At 40.3% G+C, this 15495-nt stretch overlaps 1 long non-coding RNA gene across 1 annotated transcript in view; it reads left to right on the forward strand.

Annotated features, from left to right (window-relative positions):
* Positions 1–15152, forward strand: part of LOC140693342 (uncharacterized) — a 32591-nt gene extending 17439 nt beyond the window's left edge. Inside the window, exons 6-8 of the long non-coding RNA XR_012069092.1 lie at positions 5154–5277; positions 14273–14327; positions 15059–15152. This is a non-coding gene — a long non-coding RNA (uncharacterized lncRNA). The remainder of the gene's footprint in view (positions 1–5153; positions 5278–14272; positions 14328–15058) is intronic.
* Positions 15153–15495: the final 343 nt, after the last annotated feature.

Below are 15495 nucleotides of genomic sequence, written 5' to 3' on the forward strand. Positions count from 1 at the left end.
AAGTGAATGATCCCTTATGTCCTTTGCACACATTTAAGTGAGGGAGCTTCTTGCTGCTTTGTGACAGCTCTTTGTATGTTATGAACAGTAACCCCTTGACTTTATCAACATGTATCACACAGCTTTTACTTGTCATTTCTTGCCTTTCATTTTGTTCAGTAGGTTTACTTTTGTTGTGGCCCAAAGTATACTTAAGTTAGTAAATGTCTTCTTTTTGGGTTTTATTTTTGGTATTATTCTTAGAAATACTTTCTTATAACGGTACAAATCTCTTCTGTAGGTTTTGTAACCTCTAATTTGGAGATGATAATAGTGCTTGTTACAGTGAAAGGAAGTTGAATTAATGTGAGCAAAGAGTTGTATTCGTTGTTATTAGTACTTTCTAATATTCACATCACTTTCTATAATTTTTCTTGTGGTCATTATGACTGGAATAGAATTTGTTCTTTCCAGGTGATTCTCTGCCCCAGGAGAATTATTGAATTCATACTTTTCTCTTTGATTTGAAATCCCACGTGTACAAAATACTTATGTACACTAGAGTCTATTTTTGAGCTCATGGTTTATTTCTGTCAAACTTACTTTCTTACTCCAGCGCCATATCTTACAAAATGTAAAAATTTATTTAATATCTGACAGTGCAATTTTTTTTCGATTCTTTTCTTCCATCCCAAATTTTCTTGGCTAGTATTATGACTTAATTATTCCTGAAGAATTCTAAAATACTTTGTTCAAGTTAAAAAAAAAAACAGAAAAGTGTTTTCATAGGATTTTTAAAAAAGTTTTGAATTATCTTTAGAAGAAATTTGATCTTTACAAAACTGCTTTCCTCCATGCAATATGCTGATGTCTCTACATTCACATCTCTTACTTTACCCCTAAGTACAGTCCTGTAGTTTCTCCATGTAGAACATGGGCATTATTTTTGAGTTTATTCCTGATAATTGTTTATGTTTTAGTTAATTTTCTAAGTGAGAGCTTTTTGCTATTATATTTTTTAAGCTGTAAAAACTGACACCTAGGAAGGCAGATTCGGTTTGTAAATACTCACTTTGTAACTTGTCATTTAAAATTGTAAGTATTAAATACTTGTTGCAGAATCCTTTCTTTTCTGTTTTTCAAAATTTGTATCCAAGATTATCTAAATGGTCACAGCTAAGTAGTATAGGTGGGGAGACAGAAGGAGAGAGGTATTGTGGCTCATGTGCAAATTGTGAGCAGTTTCATGGCTGCTTTTAGGCTTGAGAAGCCACATAAGAGCCCAGTTAAGACCAGGGATGGCTTTGTATGTACTTGAAAGCCAGCTTTCCTGCCTTTATGGTGAAGCCTGGTGGGCGTGGCAGGTAGATGAACAAGGTCCAATGGAGGTTATTGGCTGCACAGAGCACTGTGTCTGTGAGAACTGGAGACCATCGCCATGGCAAATGCTTGGTGTCAGGAACACTGCAGGGGAGCTGGGGAGCCTGTGTGTTAAGGATTTTCCAGCCCTGGGAGTGAGAAGAGCAGACTCTGCATTCAGATCTGAGTTTGAATTCATCCTCTCTTGTTTACTGGTCCTCTGACTTTTGTCAAGTTATATACACTCTTTCAACCCCTGTTTTCTTGTCTCTCAAAACAGGATAATTATGGCCTGCTGCTAGAGTGTTTGATCTGGGTAAATGATTTGTGTCTATAAGATGCCACGTACTGTCACAAGTTCAGTGAGAAATGGGCTATTGCCTCTTCTTCTGCAACTCAGTGCTCGACAAGTCATCGGAGGAAAGCCAGTCCCTAATTTGTGTGTGATATAAGTAGGAACAAAATTAATGTCTTGTCTTTCACTAGCAGTATTCTTACTCCTTTGCTTCATTTACTTCTTTTCTTCTTTCCTTACCCCTTTCCCCCCTCCACCGAAAGAACCTGAGACTCTCTCAGAACAATAGATTCCAATTACTTTTAAGGTTGTCTCATTCTCATGAAATAACAGTAACATAAAAAAAACTGTACACATCCCAGAATTCATTGTATTTGATTTAGACACACACGCGTGCACACGCACACACACACACACACACACACACAATCAGGCTACCTCCCACTTACTGAGGGGGAAGAACCACTTATTCTGAGTTTTCATTCACTGACCGTGAGAGCAAAGTGTCTTACGCAGACTTTCACCTGGCTTCGTGCATGGTGTTTTTAGTTGAATTTCTGCTTTGTGGCCATAGAATTATTCTCCTAATAGAAGAGAGGAAGTGGAGACATAGACATTCTCCTGAGATATTGGTGTCATCATATTTGAGTTGGGAAGGACTTAAGACAGCAGAGAGTCATAACTGTTTATGGGTGTGAATCCATGATAGTGTAACTTGGACAAGAACCTGGATCTTCTGCCATCGTGTCCACGCGGGTGAAGAGGTAACTTGTTGGGGGATGGCAGGGATCCTTCTTGCTTGATTTCCAGGGTCTTGCTAGTTTTCATTGCTCACCTGCCTTTACTTTAGGTCCATGTGGCCTCTCATGGGAAGGTCACTCTGTCCTGATAAATAGAGTTACTTATCAGAAAAAGCTCTGGACCCACTCGTATTTCCCAGTTTTTTCTGCTGACCTGCTGACACTTTATATAAATGAGATATAAGAAACTACTTGATATAAAATCCTTTGTGTTATCGTTAGCCCTCGAGTTCCATAGGAATGGGGTCCTGTCCCAGGCTGTCTAAGACTAGATCTGAACAAAGATAGGGTGATAGGCTGTGCTGCTGGACCCTCCACAATCAAATGTGATTTCCACCTTAGTTTTTAGAATCAGGCAGATGAGCTCAAAACTTGCCTTTACCAGTTATTAGCTTAGTGAACTTGGGGAAGAAACTACTTTTGTGTGTACAATTTTCTTTGTCTGTAACTAAGCTCAGTATTTATTTTAAGGTTTTTGTTTTAGAATTGAATGAGCTAATTCCCTCATTTATACCTAAAATACTGATCGCGTGGTTCTATGATGGTGCCTTGGTTGTTGATTACTAAGGCACTCGGCGTTGAGAAAGGGGGTGGGTGACCACTGGATTCTAAAGCTTATATTCCAGGATATGCTTGTAAAAGACTGGATGTGCAGTGGATTTTTAGTAAATATCCATTCCTTTCCTAATCTGCATTGATTGTGTATATATCTTTATAATAATATATGAACATTTTTAATGCAATTTAAATCTTTCTGTAGTATTTAAAATATATAGCTGTAACAAAAATACGTGAAATTAAAGGATTTCACTTTTATTTTGTTTTCAATAAGCAAAACAAAATAAAATAGAAAAGAAAAAGTGTTTTGAAGGAGCAGAAATAACTTTATTTCTGTAGAATCAGTTCCCTATGATAGGTTTTTTGGTTGTGTTGTTAAACAGCATATAAAATTGATAGGTTGTGACATACTGGAAATGAGGAAACAGTGGAGACATACTGCCACCAATGCAGTCATTTTATTACCAAGTCCAAACTCGTTCCGCTTGCTGCATAACAGGCCAATAAATCAGGAGATGAAGTGTTGGAGCAAAGAAAAGTGACTTTATTTGAAAAGCTGGCAGACTCAGAGGATGGCATACTGATATCCTGGAGAACCCTCTTCCCCAAGTCAGAATTCAGTCTCCTTTTATACTAAAAAGGCGTGGGGGTGTGGTTGGTTGTTGCAAACTTTTTGCTGTATGAATTGTTTTTCTTTGGAATCCTTTGTTCTTGCAGCCGTCCATGTAGGTCAAATCATGGTGCCTCTGTAAAACCTCCAAAAGAAATCAAAGTTTATTCTCTATTTTGCAACGTGCCATCTCTACATAAGTGCAGAAGAACTAACATCCTTAAAGATCAAAGCCCGGAGAATAGTCTGTCCTGGATATTTCAGTCTAAAGGCAACTTTCTTTTATAAAAGGTGCAGAGCTAGCAAGTCTGAGCCTAGAAAACAGGGCACAGGTTAAAAGCCAAAGGAACACATCTAATATGGAGTCAAACTTGTTCTTTTCTATTACAATTTTTTTCCATCTGATAAATAATTTTATTAATAAATATGGGCAATTTTTTTTTTATTTTTGCTTCTTAATAACAGATAAGTGGTCCAAATACATTTTTGTGATCAGGAATGCTGTGCATGCCTTGGGGTCACAGCAAACTCTTATTGGGAGTGGTCGGCCCTTCAACATGCCTGATGCCCTGTGAGTGTTGGTGAGGGTCCCCCTAAACAGGGGCTGTCTTCAGGAACCAGCATATGGGCATTGACCTCTGGAGACCTCTTTTTCAGGTGCGGGAAAATTTTTCAGGTACTGTGATTGAAAAATTATTCCAGCTGGGGATAATTAGGGAATAAAGGAAGAGAAAAAGGGCTTGGAGTAGAGTAGAAGAGAAGGAGAGAAGATCATGGAGCCTGGGGGCTTGGCAGCAGGGCCTCCGGAGAGAGAGAAGCAGGGGTGTGGAGGGGCCCGGTTCCAGAACCATCTCCTGCACCTGTCCCCGCGCCCAAGACACGCAGCCTTTAATTACCCAGGACTCTCTCGTGTCTGAACGTCACCCTGGTCAGAACCTTGAGAATCGAAATTAAGGGGTGGGCAGCACTAACCTAGGGGGTCACAGAGGACTTTGGTCAAGTGCACAGTGCCTTTTCTGGTCATGTGTCTTCACTTGCCCTTTATCTTTGGATCTGAGGAACAGGAGCAAGGAACTCAGAGAGAGATCCAGGAAGACATCTGACTGTGTTAGGGAGGACATTCACAGTGACACGGGGAGCAAGGACACTTGCAGCAAACTAAAATGACTTCACAACTATTGCATCAGAGCTGCAGGTGTGAGAGAGCCTAAGCCTGTCTCAGAGTGCAGGGGACAAGCGGAAAGGAATGGTAAAATTTCCACTGACAATTGAAATTTTGTTAAATAGCCTGATACTGTTAATTGTATCACTTGAATATATGCAGGTGTATTTCTGTGAGCATTTATAGGTTCACACAACCCCATCAGCTCCTCTTGCCCCCATCGGGGATGGGCTTTCTCAAGCACAGTGCCCCTCCTGCTTGGGTGGGCCACTCTGTGGGTCCTTGCCTGGGGCAGGGCTGCTTCAGGGCACTGAGTCCCTGAGGCATAGCCTGTGAGACACGACAGGAACATCTCTACTCTTGACTGAGGGCCTCCTTTTACCCCTGCAGTGTTAGAATGCCGATGACTCAGTTAGAAAGATCCTTCAAAGCTGTCCGTGTCCTTGCCATCCAGAAGCGGAGCCTGGAAGCTTCCAAATTTCTCCAGAATGCGATCTATATTCACCTTCAGCAGGTGAGTGTGTGCCCACTTAAAAGTGCAGGAATTACTGAAGTTTTTCTGAAACTTACTCACCATTATTCCATCTGTTTTTTCTGTGCTAGGATTCAGTATGGTCTGCTAAAAATTCTGGAGTCAGATCTTGAAACCCTGATGAAGAGGATTATTTATTTTATTTCTTTATATGATAACATTTTCTTTGAAAATTCAGAGTTTTCAGTTCTTTGAGGAATTTTTTTGGGTGTTGTACAATCAACTTTGCTCTTACCATCTTTGTGACCTGTTGATATATGCCTCTCATCTGGCTTCTGTCACTTGTGAGGCAGTTCCATTTGTGACCCTGTGCAGGATGTTCATGTTATAAAACATAAAGTCTGTAAAAGTACAGTCCCTTTTACTTCAAAGACATTCCACAATTAGTATTTAAATTTGGGTGTGGTTTTTAGAAGACAGTATGATTAGAACATGTAATTGCAGGTTGCTAGTGCAAAATCCCCAAATCAATAGTCTAGCTCAACATCTAAAATCTTTCTAATCTACCTTGGATTTGTATGGATAAGTGAAGCAGTTTGCTAAGAACACAAGACCAGGTTTAGATACAGGCTGGTGTTTCTCAGCAGGTCCTCCCAAGCTGAAGTTCTGCCATAGGGTGGGGCCGAGTGGAGAGGGCGGGTCCTGCCCTCCCTGAGCTGAGAGTTTCATGGCAAAGACATTCATCAGGTGAAGAACTGGGAGATTATTCTAAGAAGAGTGGGTTTGAAAAGAGTCCTATAAGCATGGGACTGACACAGTCCAATTTGTCTCAAGTAGGGGAGAGTGTCTTTGGGGCCACTTGTGAGACTTGTGAGTCCAGGTGGTCAGTGTTGGTGGCTTCTACTTGAGCTGTGTGAGGGTCAGTGTGTAAAATTGAAAAGTTTGAAGGCATATTTAGATGGTAAAAAGGAAAGGATGAATGCTGTCTGTGAAGGTAGGATGCAGTAAGGCCCAGGTTTCTGGGTGGATTAATGAGATGGTCCTGCTGTTCTCTTAGGAGGGAAACATGCAGAGGGAGTTCTGGGGGAAAACTGATGAGTTCAGCTGTGGGTAAATTGAAAGACTGTTAGATGTGTGTTCTGAGAGCTCAGGTGAGAGCCAGTAGTGAGTAGGGGGGGAGAGAGACTTTCAAATCCTTTTGTCTTGTGAACATACAAATAAGTATGAGTAATGACACACTTAACACCTCAGTATTCTGTTTTTAAAACCCAGTAACATTTTGTTATATTGAGGGCAGAGGTTCTTAATGTTTTTAATAGAAATAAAACAAATAGAAACAAAATAGTGGAGTTAATCAACATCTTAGAGTTGATCTGTGTCCTTGTATGTATTTTGATACCACATCTGTTTATTAGCATAATCTACAAAAGCTTGTTTAGCATAAGAGTTAAAAAGAGGGACGGGGCACACAATGTTGGGGTTTGAGGCTGATGTTCTTGAGCAAATTATGTAGCCTCTTTGTGCCTTAGTTGCATCTTCTGTGACTGCACCCGGGGCCCTCATCACAGATGATTTCCTAGACTAGATGTTGGGAGGGAGGCTGCTGAAGGGAGTAAGAAGTGGCAACTGCTAGGGATACTGAAGAGAGGAAAAAAAAACTGATTAAAGCCGGGAAACTGAGTACAAATACACTCAAATTGAAAGAATCCCGCAGTGTTTTGAGCCACTTAGCGTAAGGGAAACAAAATCACGTGGACCCAATTCTCTTGAGCATATGAGTATTGTGGGTGAGAGGGTGTCATCAGAAAAGGGTTGAGAAGAGGCCTTTTGGAATCCCTTGACGTTTCCAGTAAGGATGGGGCGCAGAAGTGAAAACCCCCTGCTTCACAGTGGAAGCTGCTGTTTTGTGTGAAACTGACCAAAGTTTGGAAGCCAGTCATCAGCGTTGCTGGCAAATGAAGGGACTTCTGGATTAGGTGGGGCACTTGCTGTGACTTCCAGGTGACCTGCTGGCTGGGGGCTGTGAGGCGGGCAGTAGGTTTGCAGGGTGACCCAGGCATAATCCCTGGCTCTGAGGCTGCTGGTCTGACTAGCAGACCTGGGCACCCGCAGTCCTAATGGGGCAGATTTGGATGTGGCCTGGGACACTTGCCGTGCTGAGGGTGAGAGGAGTGCTCCCCTGTGTGGGTGTTCCTGCGGAGAGTGGAAACGTCCTCCTGCAGGGGAGGAAGACCCTCTGAGCAGGGGGCCAGAAGCATAGGCAAGACCAGCCTGAACACAGAGGTTTTGGGGAGTCGGAAGTCATACAGTGGCCCGAGCAGCCTTGTTACTGAGAGACTGGAGGAAAAAGATGCTGAAAAGTCAGGCTAGGGTCCGACACTGTGGTGGGTTATGAGTGACAAGAAAGGACTGGTCAGGCAGGCACAAGAGAATTCTGTGGGTGTCCCAGCTGGTGCGTCCTGCCGGAGGGAGGAGCAGAGATATAGACTTTGCCACTTATTAGCTGTGTGACTTTGAGCAATATCACTGAACCTCTTTCTACATATATCTTGATCTGTAAAGAGACAATGTGACAAGCTCGTGTCATCAGAAGGCTTAGTTTAGCTCTGATCCTCTTTGTCCCGTTCTGTCAGTGTTGCCCTGCAAGTTTCTGCAGCGGCTGCTCTTACCCTGAGATGGGAGGGCATAGAGGGACATTGTAGTACACGAGGACAGGAAGGGGTTGCTTTAAAAGCAGACATGCAGCCTCCTGCAGTTGCAGACCTGCAGGCAGTTTGGTTGACAGTAGTGGAGAGGACTTGGGAGGCCTTAGCATCGTCTTAAAACCTGTTTTCCCTTGGAGACCGGATGTGACTTTGCAGATTAAAGTTGAAGATTTGGGCTTCTGTCAAAGCTGTTTTCAGAGATGGGTATATAAGTTACATATGGTATAAAATAAATGTTTTATTTAATGTGTGGGACTTTGCAGCTGTTGGGAACAGCTCTGTTGGCCTGGTCTCCAAGGAGGACAGTAGAGGTCAGCAGAGCGTGCAGGAGGGCAGGCAGACCATCTTACTTCTGCAGGCGGTTCTTCAGAGCAAGGCACTCTGTTGAGTTGACTCTTCTCTAAGTTTGGTCTGAGCAGACAGTAAAGTAATGAGTTCTGGTGGGATTGTATAATGACAGGAAGAAAGGGGAACCCGTAGTTTTTCTGGGCTAGAACACGCTTTTGGTTCCTGATTCAGTGTGTTCCATTACAGAATTGATGAGTTGTGTCTCTTCTAGGACTTGCTTTAAATAAACGCCCAGCCTAAAAGTGAAGAGTTATGTTTTATTTGGAGGGAGGACCCGAGCCGAGATGAAAGCCTCTCAGATCACTCTGAGGGACTTCTCCCAAGAGGTAGGGAAGGAGCTGGTTATATAGGAGCTTTACAACAAACACCAGGTAATTGGGACAATAAAAGTTTTCTTGTTATCTAAAGAAATCCAGGTATCTCAAGTTCAAGAATTAAGTGCTTTTCTATGTATGGGAATAAGGAAACATTTTGGTCATTGAATTCATTTCTTTGACAAGCACCTAGCTACCTAGGGCCAGTTTCCTGTCGTTTCTTATTCTGAGTCCGCTCAGAGGGCACCACTGTGAGTGGCTGTGAGGCTGGGCTGCAGGCATGTACTCGCTGGGGGTGGCAATAGCCGCTGATGTCTTGGTTTCAGTATTCTTTGTTTACTGACATGGTTGCATTATTTTCATTCACATTGTAGTATTTTCATTCACAGTGCTCCGACTTGGTCCTAAATTCGACCAACATTTTGAGAGACATTTCATGACCAATTTTGTCCCACGGTGCTAGGATGGCTCATACCTAGTTCAGCTGAAGAAATTTCTGAGCTGCCATTCAAGGTGTTAGGTTTTTTTATCAGGATCTGTTGATACTAAAAGTTCTCAGGATCGCCTGTCTTACTAGTTTATTATGATCCAAAAAATGTTTGCCCTTCGTTGCTCATTTCTATACCTAGAATCACACTATTACAATTATTTTATACAGGGTTATAAATTTTATCTAATTCTTCAAGATGTTTAGCCATCATCAATCTTGTAGACCTAGTTACACATTGGGAAATGTAACAGACAACAATTTTATAAAATAGACAGGATATAAGTAATAAAGCTAGTAACATTAATAAAGGCACGAGTAAGAATTTAATAGTCGAGGAGTTACATATTTGGGTTAAAATTTTGCTTGTGTTTCCGATTGAGTTTGAGTGACCTTATGAGAAATTTCTTATTTATGGTCAGGGCCAGAGCAGGTATTAATTGGCCAGGTGAAATCGCCCAACTTGTATGTTCCACAGTTGCCTAAACAGAAATATAATTACCTTTTTAGAATAACATTTCTGAGGGCTATCTAGTTAGAGCCATGGAGTAGGGAAACCCACCAAGGTAACATAGAAGTACTAGACATAGGTAATTTACCATGAACTTAACAATTGGAGTAGTTCATAATCAAAGGTAGGAGAAATTATCAAAGTAATTGGCATACAGTCCTGGTCCGGTGTCTTGGGTCAGCTGTCTAGCTCAGATGTAGTCTTCTTCTCATCCTGACCTGGGTAGCTTTTTCTCCATTTGAGCATTGTTTTAAGGTGAGCAGTGTTCTATAGGCCAGTGCACTGCAGGGGCTGTTTCTGATAGGAAATGAATCCGAAAGTCTGTTTCCTTCAGCTTTGGTGTGTACGGTGTATTTAAGAGTACCTGATAAAGGGTCCTTCTATTCAGGTTGGAGACAGTTCTTTAAGTCATGCCTGTTCCATGATGTATAACCCCCTGGCTGCAGGTCATTGGGCATTGGAACTTTACCCAAGGATAGATTACTGAGCATCAGAAACAAACCTAGAGTATCCTTTTCATAATTCAATTAAACAGAGCAATGTGACATAACAGCAAGGAATGATCTGGAATGTGTCTTATTAAATATAGACCTCAATTAACAAAACTAGAATTTAATATCCACTAAAATATAATCTTTTTTCTCTCTAAAATTACCCTAATATTTCTCAAATACAGCCAAATGAAGACAATTTGTTTACAAGTCTGATTATTTGATCATATAGGCTTTTTTAAATTGGCTGTGTTGGAACTTTTAATAACGAGTCTCAGGGTAGAATGTTAATAAGCTTTTCTAAGGCCAGGAAAGCAACATCAAGGGCTTGTCATGGGTTTCTGCCTTACAGATTTAGGTAAATTCTTTTCTCTTTAAAATCCCTAAAATATTTTGGGATTCCTATATCTGTTAGGAGATGAACTTCCTCGTTTTTCTGATAGAGCCACTGGGGACCTAAGAGATTTTAGTCTCTTGAGGGATCAGATAGAGGGAAAAGATAACACTTCCAAATCAGATTACATAGGTATAATTCATCAAATTGCTGTGAATCATAACTTGCTTAAGGAGAAGAGTTTATTTATGTCTGGGAAACAGGTTAAAAGCCAGTAGTGTTTCAGACAAAATCAAAAATTATAACCATACTCACCAGATGTAACTAATTCTTCAAATCAGTTTTCATTAGACCTTTAAAATTTCTTACCCAGTTTAGTTCAGTGCTACAGTTTGAAATTTATTAGAAACCAGTAAATCTCCTTGAAGAGAAAGCACTTTGCAAAATCACCAGAAGGAAACAATTAACTGTCTATAAATGACAAAATATTTAAAAGCATGGTTCAACACCATTACACTAAAATCAATAAATTAACCTGCATACTATAACCAGAAATATGACTGGTAACATTTTAGATATGCCATAATTTTAGGGAGTCCATATAATATGTAGAATATCTATGTTAATAATGTTTTCTCATACAATATAACCTTTGAAGATTTATTATTCATTTGACAATACCATGTATTTAACATGCCAAATGAAATTTACTAGTTTTAAATCTCTTTTTGGGATGTTTCAGGGGCACGCTGTAGCATCCCAAACTTAACTGGAGATTAAAAGAACTTTAATTAGAACTTGATATTTGGGGAGCTTATTAAAATATTTCAAAAAGCTTGGTCAGATAAACATATAGATCACTGTAAAGTAGTACTTATTCATTAAGAAAGTATGTCAAAGGTAAAGGCAGAACAGATCAGGTAAGTGGTATAATATGCTTTACATTTTGTTACTGAAAGTGAATGAACATTTTAAAAAAATTTTGTCCTCTTAACAGAGAGAAAACCAAATCTAGTCTTGTACCAGCTTAAGTCGAAGATTCATTTACTTTGCCCAAGTTGATTCTAAACTTAGCCAATTCCGACTACGTACAAAACTCTTTCCTTAGGGTTCCTCTTCCACATGCCTTCCACAGCTTTCTATAGTCATATTAGTGTGTCCCTTATTTTCTGTTCTATTCAGAAGTGACCAGCTTCAGGAGAAAGTCACTATTTTTCATTAACAAAATATAATTTCATTCTTATATCTTCCTTTACACATTTATCTTACTTTCCTAGGATACTGAGATCATTCCCTTAATAATAGAGACTACTTCAGGGTGGCACCAACCATGTATTAATATTTCTAAACACCTTTATTTCTCTGTAAGAGGAAGTTAAATCTTAATTAATTCATGTTTCAATCTTATTTTATCCAAAAATAGCATAGCTATTTAATAAAATCCTATCATTTAACTTAAAGTAGCACAAATCTAGAATTTAAAGATACCAAACATTTGGAGATTATCTTAAGCATACATTTTAAAAATATATTTTAAAAATTTACCCTAAGCTCTCATCTCATTTGTATTTAATTTACTTAAAATTTTACCACACCACATTACTATAATATTTTTTGACAAATCTGCACCAGATATAACAGGATCTTATTTGATTTTCATTAAACCTAGATACAGTAAATGTAGTATACTTAATATTGATGACTTTAAAGATGTCTATATTAATTATAACATACTTAAACTAAACAATATCAAATATTATCTTAATATTGAATATTTTCCAGTTCACGTGAAGCTGAAATTCAATTTGGTCAGTTTTTATTTTAAAATACTTAATTTGTAAGCTCTTATTTTTTATGCCAATTAAGCAGAGCTCTTTGACTATCATTTTTTTTTTTTTTAGCTGTAGAAATATCTCACATCTATAATGTGTACGCAGGCTTATAAACAGACAAAAGCTGGAGATTTCATAGCTTCACTTTAAAACTTACTTATGAGATAAGTATAATAATAGTTGGAGTAAACTGAATTTGCTTGCTCAAATCACTAAGGCTTACTGTTTATGAAAGAGACATTTAAGATTTCTTGACAAATTCTTAAGGATCCGTCAGAGTTCTGAGTTCTAAAATGCCAAAAATTTCTTTGTTCTAAAGTTTTATCTCCTTGAGCTAATTAGGCTCAGTCCTAGGTCACTGTTTGCTGTATTTATATTTCTGATCTGCTAGACAAAGACACACGCTTCCAGTTCCCCAAAGAACTGCTCTGTCAAAGGATTCTTGAGAATCCCAATTTATTTGCGTGGCCACCATATGTACACAATACTTCTACCTTTTGTATGGCAGAGTCCAAGATTTCCTTTAAAAAAAAAGGAAACATATATATACATACATACACAAACATAAAATACCCAGAAAAAGATAAAACGTTTACATTTCAAGGACATAGGAAGAGAAATCCAAGTTCCCCCTAAAGGGGATTTTGTTTTATGAGTTCAGAATTCCAGAAAATGTTTTTAACAGGCCTGGATAGTTACTTTCAGAGTGAGTTTTTATTTTCTAATTCCCACTTAATTTTGTTAGTTTTGTACGTATATAAACCTGGCTGTGGAATTAGTTGGAGGCTCGCAATCTGTGATTACTTTTTCTTTTCTTTCCTTTTCTGTTTTTTTTTTCTTTTTTTGAAAGTTCTATTCACCATTCTAAGGTCGGGTTCTCAAAATAAAATTGCTAATAAGTTTTCCTGTAGGGACAACTCTATGGCATTAAGTATTTGCCTCTATCACTCCTGCAAGTTTCTCTGTCAGCGGAGAAAGCTGTTACCAGCCAGGAGGAGGTTCCCATTTTTCGAGTTGAAAGGTTCCTCATAAGAACTTTAATTTTATCCCAAAAAATTCAATGGAGGTAATCAAATTGAGGAAAACATTAGACCAGCCTCTTACCTAAGAACTCAGTCCTGAACCCAGTGTGTTTCAACTTGGACCCACTCGGGACTTCTCCACTGGGTGAGTATTTTCCTGGTATGTTTCCACCAGTCCCACCTCAGAGGTTTCCTCAAGGTGGGTGTTTCCCGTTACCTTTCAACCAGGCCCTACCCAGCATGTCTCCACTGGGTGGGTTATTCCCTTCAGTATTTTTCAACTGGAGGGCCAGTTACCTGGATACACCACCAAATAAATCTCAGGATCATCAACCAATATGGGAGATCCTAGAACCATGAGAAACTCACCCAAATTCATCTGGACTCCTTGAGGAGGAGGACGGGCACAAAGGACCACTGCTGCTACCAAGGCTCTGGTTCCTCGGAGAGTTCAGTTGGAGAGAAGTCTGCTCTGGGTCCCTTCATGGTGTCCAAAACTGTTGACTGAAATACATGGGCATCCTAAAAGTTAAGAGTTATGTTTTACTTGGCAGGAGGACTCGAGCAAGGATGACAGTCTCCCAGATCGCACTGAGGGACTGCTCTGAAGAGGTTGAGGAGGAGCTACGATATATAGGAGATTTACAACAAAGACCAGGTTGTTGGAACAACAAAAGTTTGCTTGTTATCTAAAGAAAGCCAGGTGTCTCAAGTTCAAGAATTTAGTGCTTCTCTATGTATGGGAGGAAGCAAATATTTGGACTCACTGAATTCATTCTTTAGACAAGCACCTAGCTATCTAGGGCAAGTATCCTGTCCTTTCTTATTCTGAGTCTGCTCAGAGGGCGCTGTTATGAGTGGCTGCAGAGGCTGGGCTGCAGGCCTTTCCTTTCTGGGGTGTGTTGGCAGCCACTGATGTCTTGGTTTCAGCATTCTTTGTTTACTGAAATGGTTGCAGTGTTTTCATTCACATTGTACTATTTTCTTTCACAGACTGATTATGGATAATCTGCAAACTTGGAAAGCAACCGAGATGGAATTACTGCAGGTACATTCTACTTTAATAAGCCGTGTGCAAACATAAACATGGAGGAATCATACAAAAGGATTTGTTGGTGTAGGGAAGGGTTTCTGCACATTACAGGCGAAGGCAAGGCAGAATTCCTCTCCTTTGTATGCAGGGACGTGAGTCCACCATTCTTTTCTGTAGTGGTTTCTGAGAACAATTTATGGTAATTAACCAACATTGACAAACGGTGGAACACAATGCATTTAAGAGCTGGCCAGCTGCAGATTGTTTATTGGAAGGTGGATTTCATAGGCAAGTGGTCAGGTGGATGGGAGAGAGAGAGATCCCAGGCCTGGGCCCAGATTCAGGTTTAAATCGCCATTTCCTCACCATAGAGCCTTGGACTAGAATGTAACCTCTCTTAACCTGTTGGTGAATCTGTGAAATGGGCATGATAATATTCCTTTGTTCCTGGGATTGTTGTAAGTTGTAAAGAGTATTATAGCACACATGAAGCACTTAACACACTGGCAATTAGCAGTGTTCACTTTGTGCGGCCACCCTGCTTGGCGTGTGTCAGAGCCATAAAGGCAGCATGTGTCTGTTGAGGGCGCACTGGTAGCCCCTTGAAAAGGTTGTGAATTTGGTGATTTCCTTAATCCTTGTAACTCTGTGTGCCATGGGCAAATATTTTCATGGACAGATGAGGAATCTCAGGGTAAAGAAGACTGTGTAATTTGCCCTAACTCAGGCCATAATTTTCGGTGCAGGGGCCTCGGTTCAGCATGGGCCCCTGGGCCTTATACCGCCTTCTTTCAGCACCAGAGCCAGATGTTGGCTCGGCTGTCATCCAGCCCAGAATACCCAGCAGGCAGCAAGACACACCTGGCCCTGTGCTGCTTGAGCAAAAACTCCGGAGGGGAGGCAGTTACAAAAGGTATAATAATAAAAACAGGCGATTGCAAAATGTGATCAGCTCTGAGAAGGAAAGGAACACGTCTCGCGGTGCAGAGATGGGAGCTTTCCCGTGGGGGCTGCTCTGGGGGCGTTCATCTCAGCTAAACAAGCTCTGATGTTGCACCAAGGCAGGAAGGCAGGGCACGTGTGCTCAGGTAGACAGGGCCTCGTTGTTTATACTCATTCCCCATTTAGCGGTAACTGTCACGAGCACTTTCGTAGTAAACAGATGTCGGCCATAATCATCCCA

The sequence above is a fragment of the Vicugna pacos genome, unplaced genomic scaffold (assembly GCF_048564905.1).
Source record: "Vicugna pacos unplaced genomic scaffold, VicPac4 scaffold_19, whole genome shotgun sequence".
Taxonomy (NCBI): Eukaryota; Metazoa; Chordata; class Mammalia; order Artiodactyla; family Camelidae; genus Vicugna; species Vicugna pacos.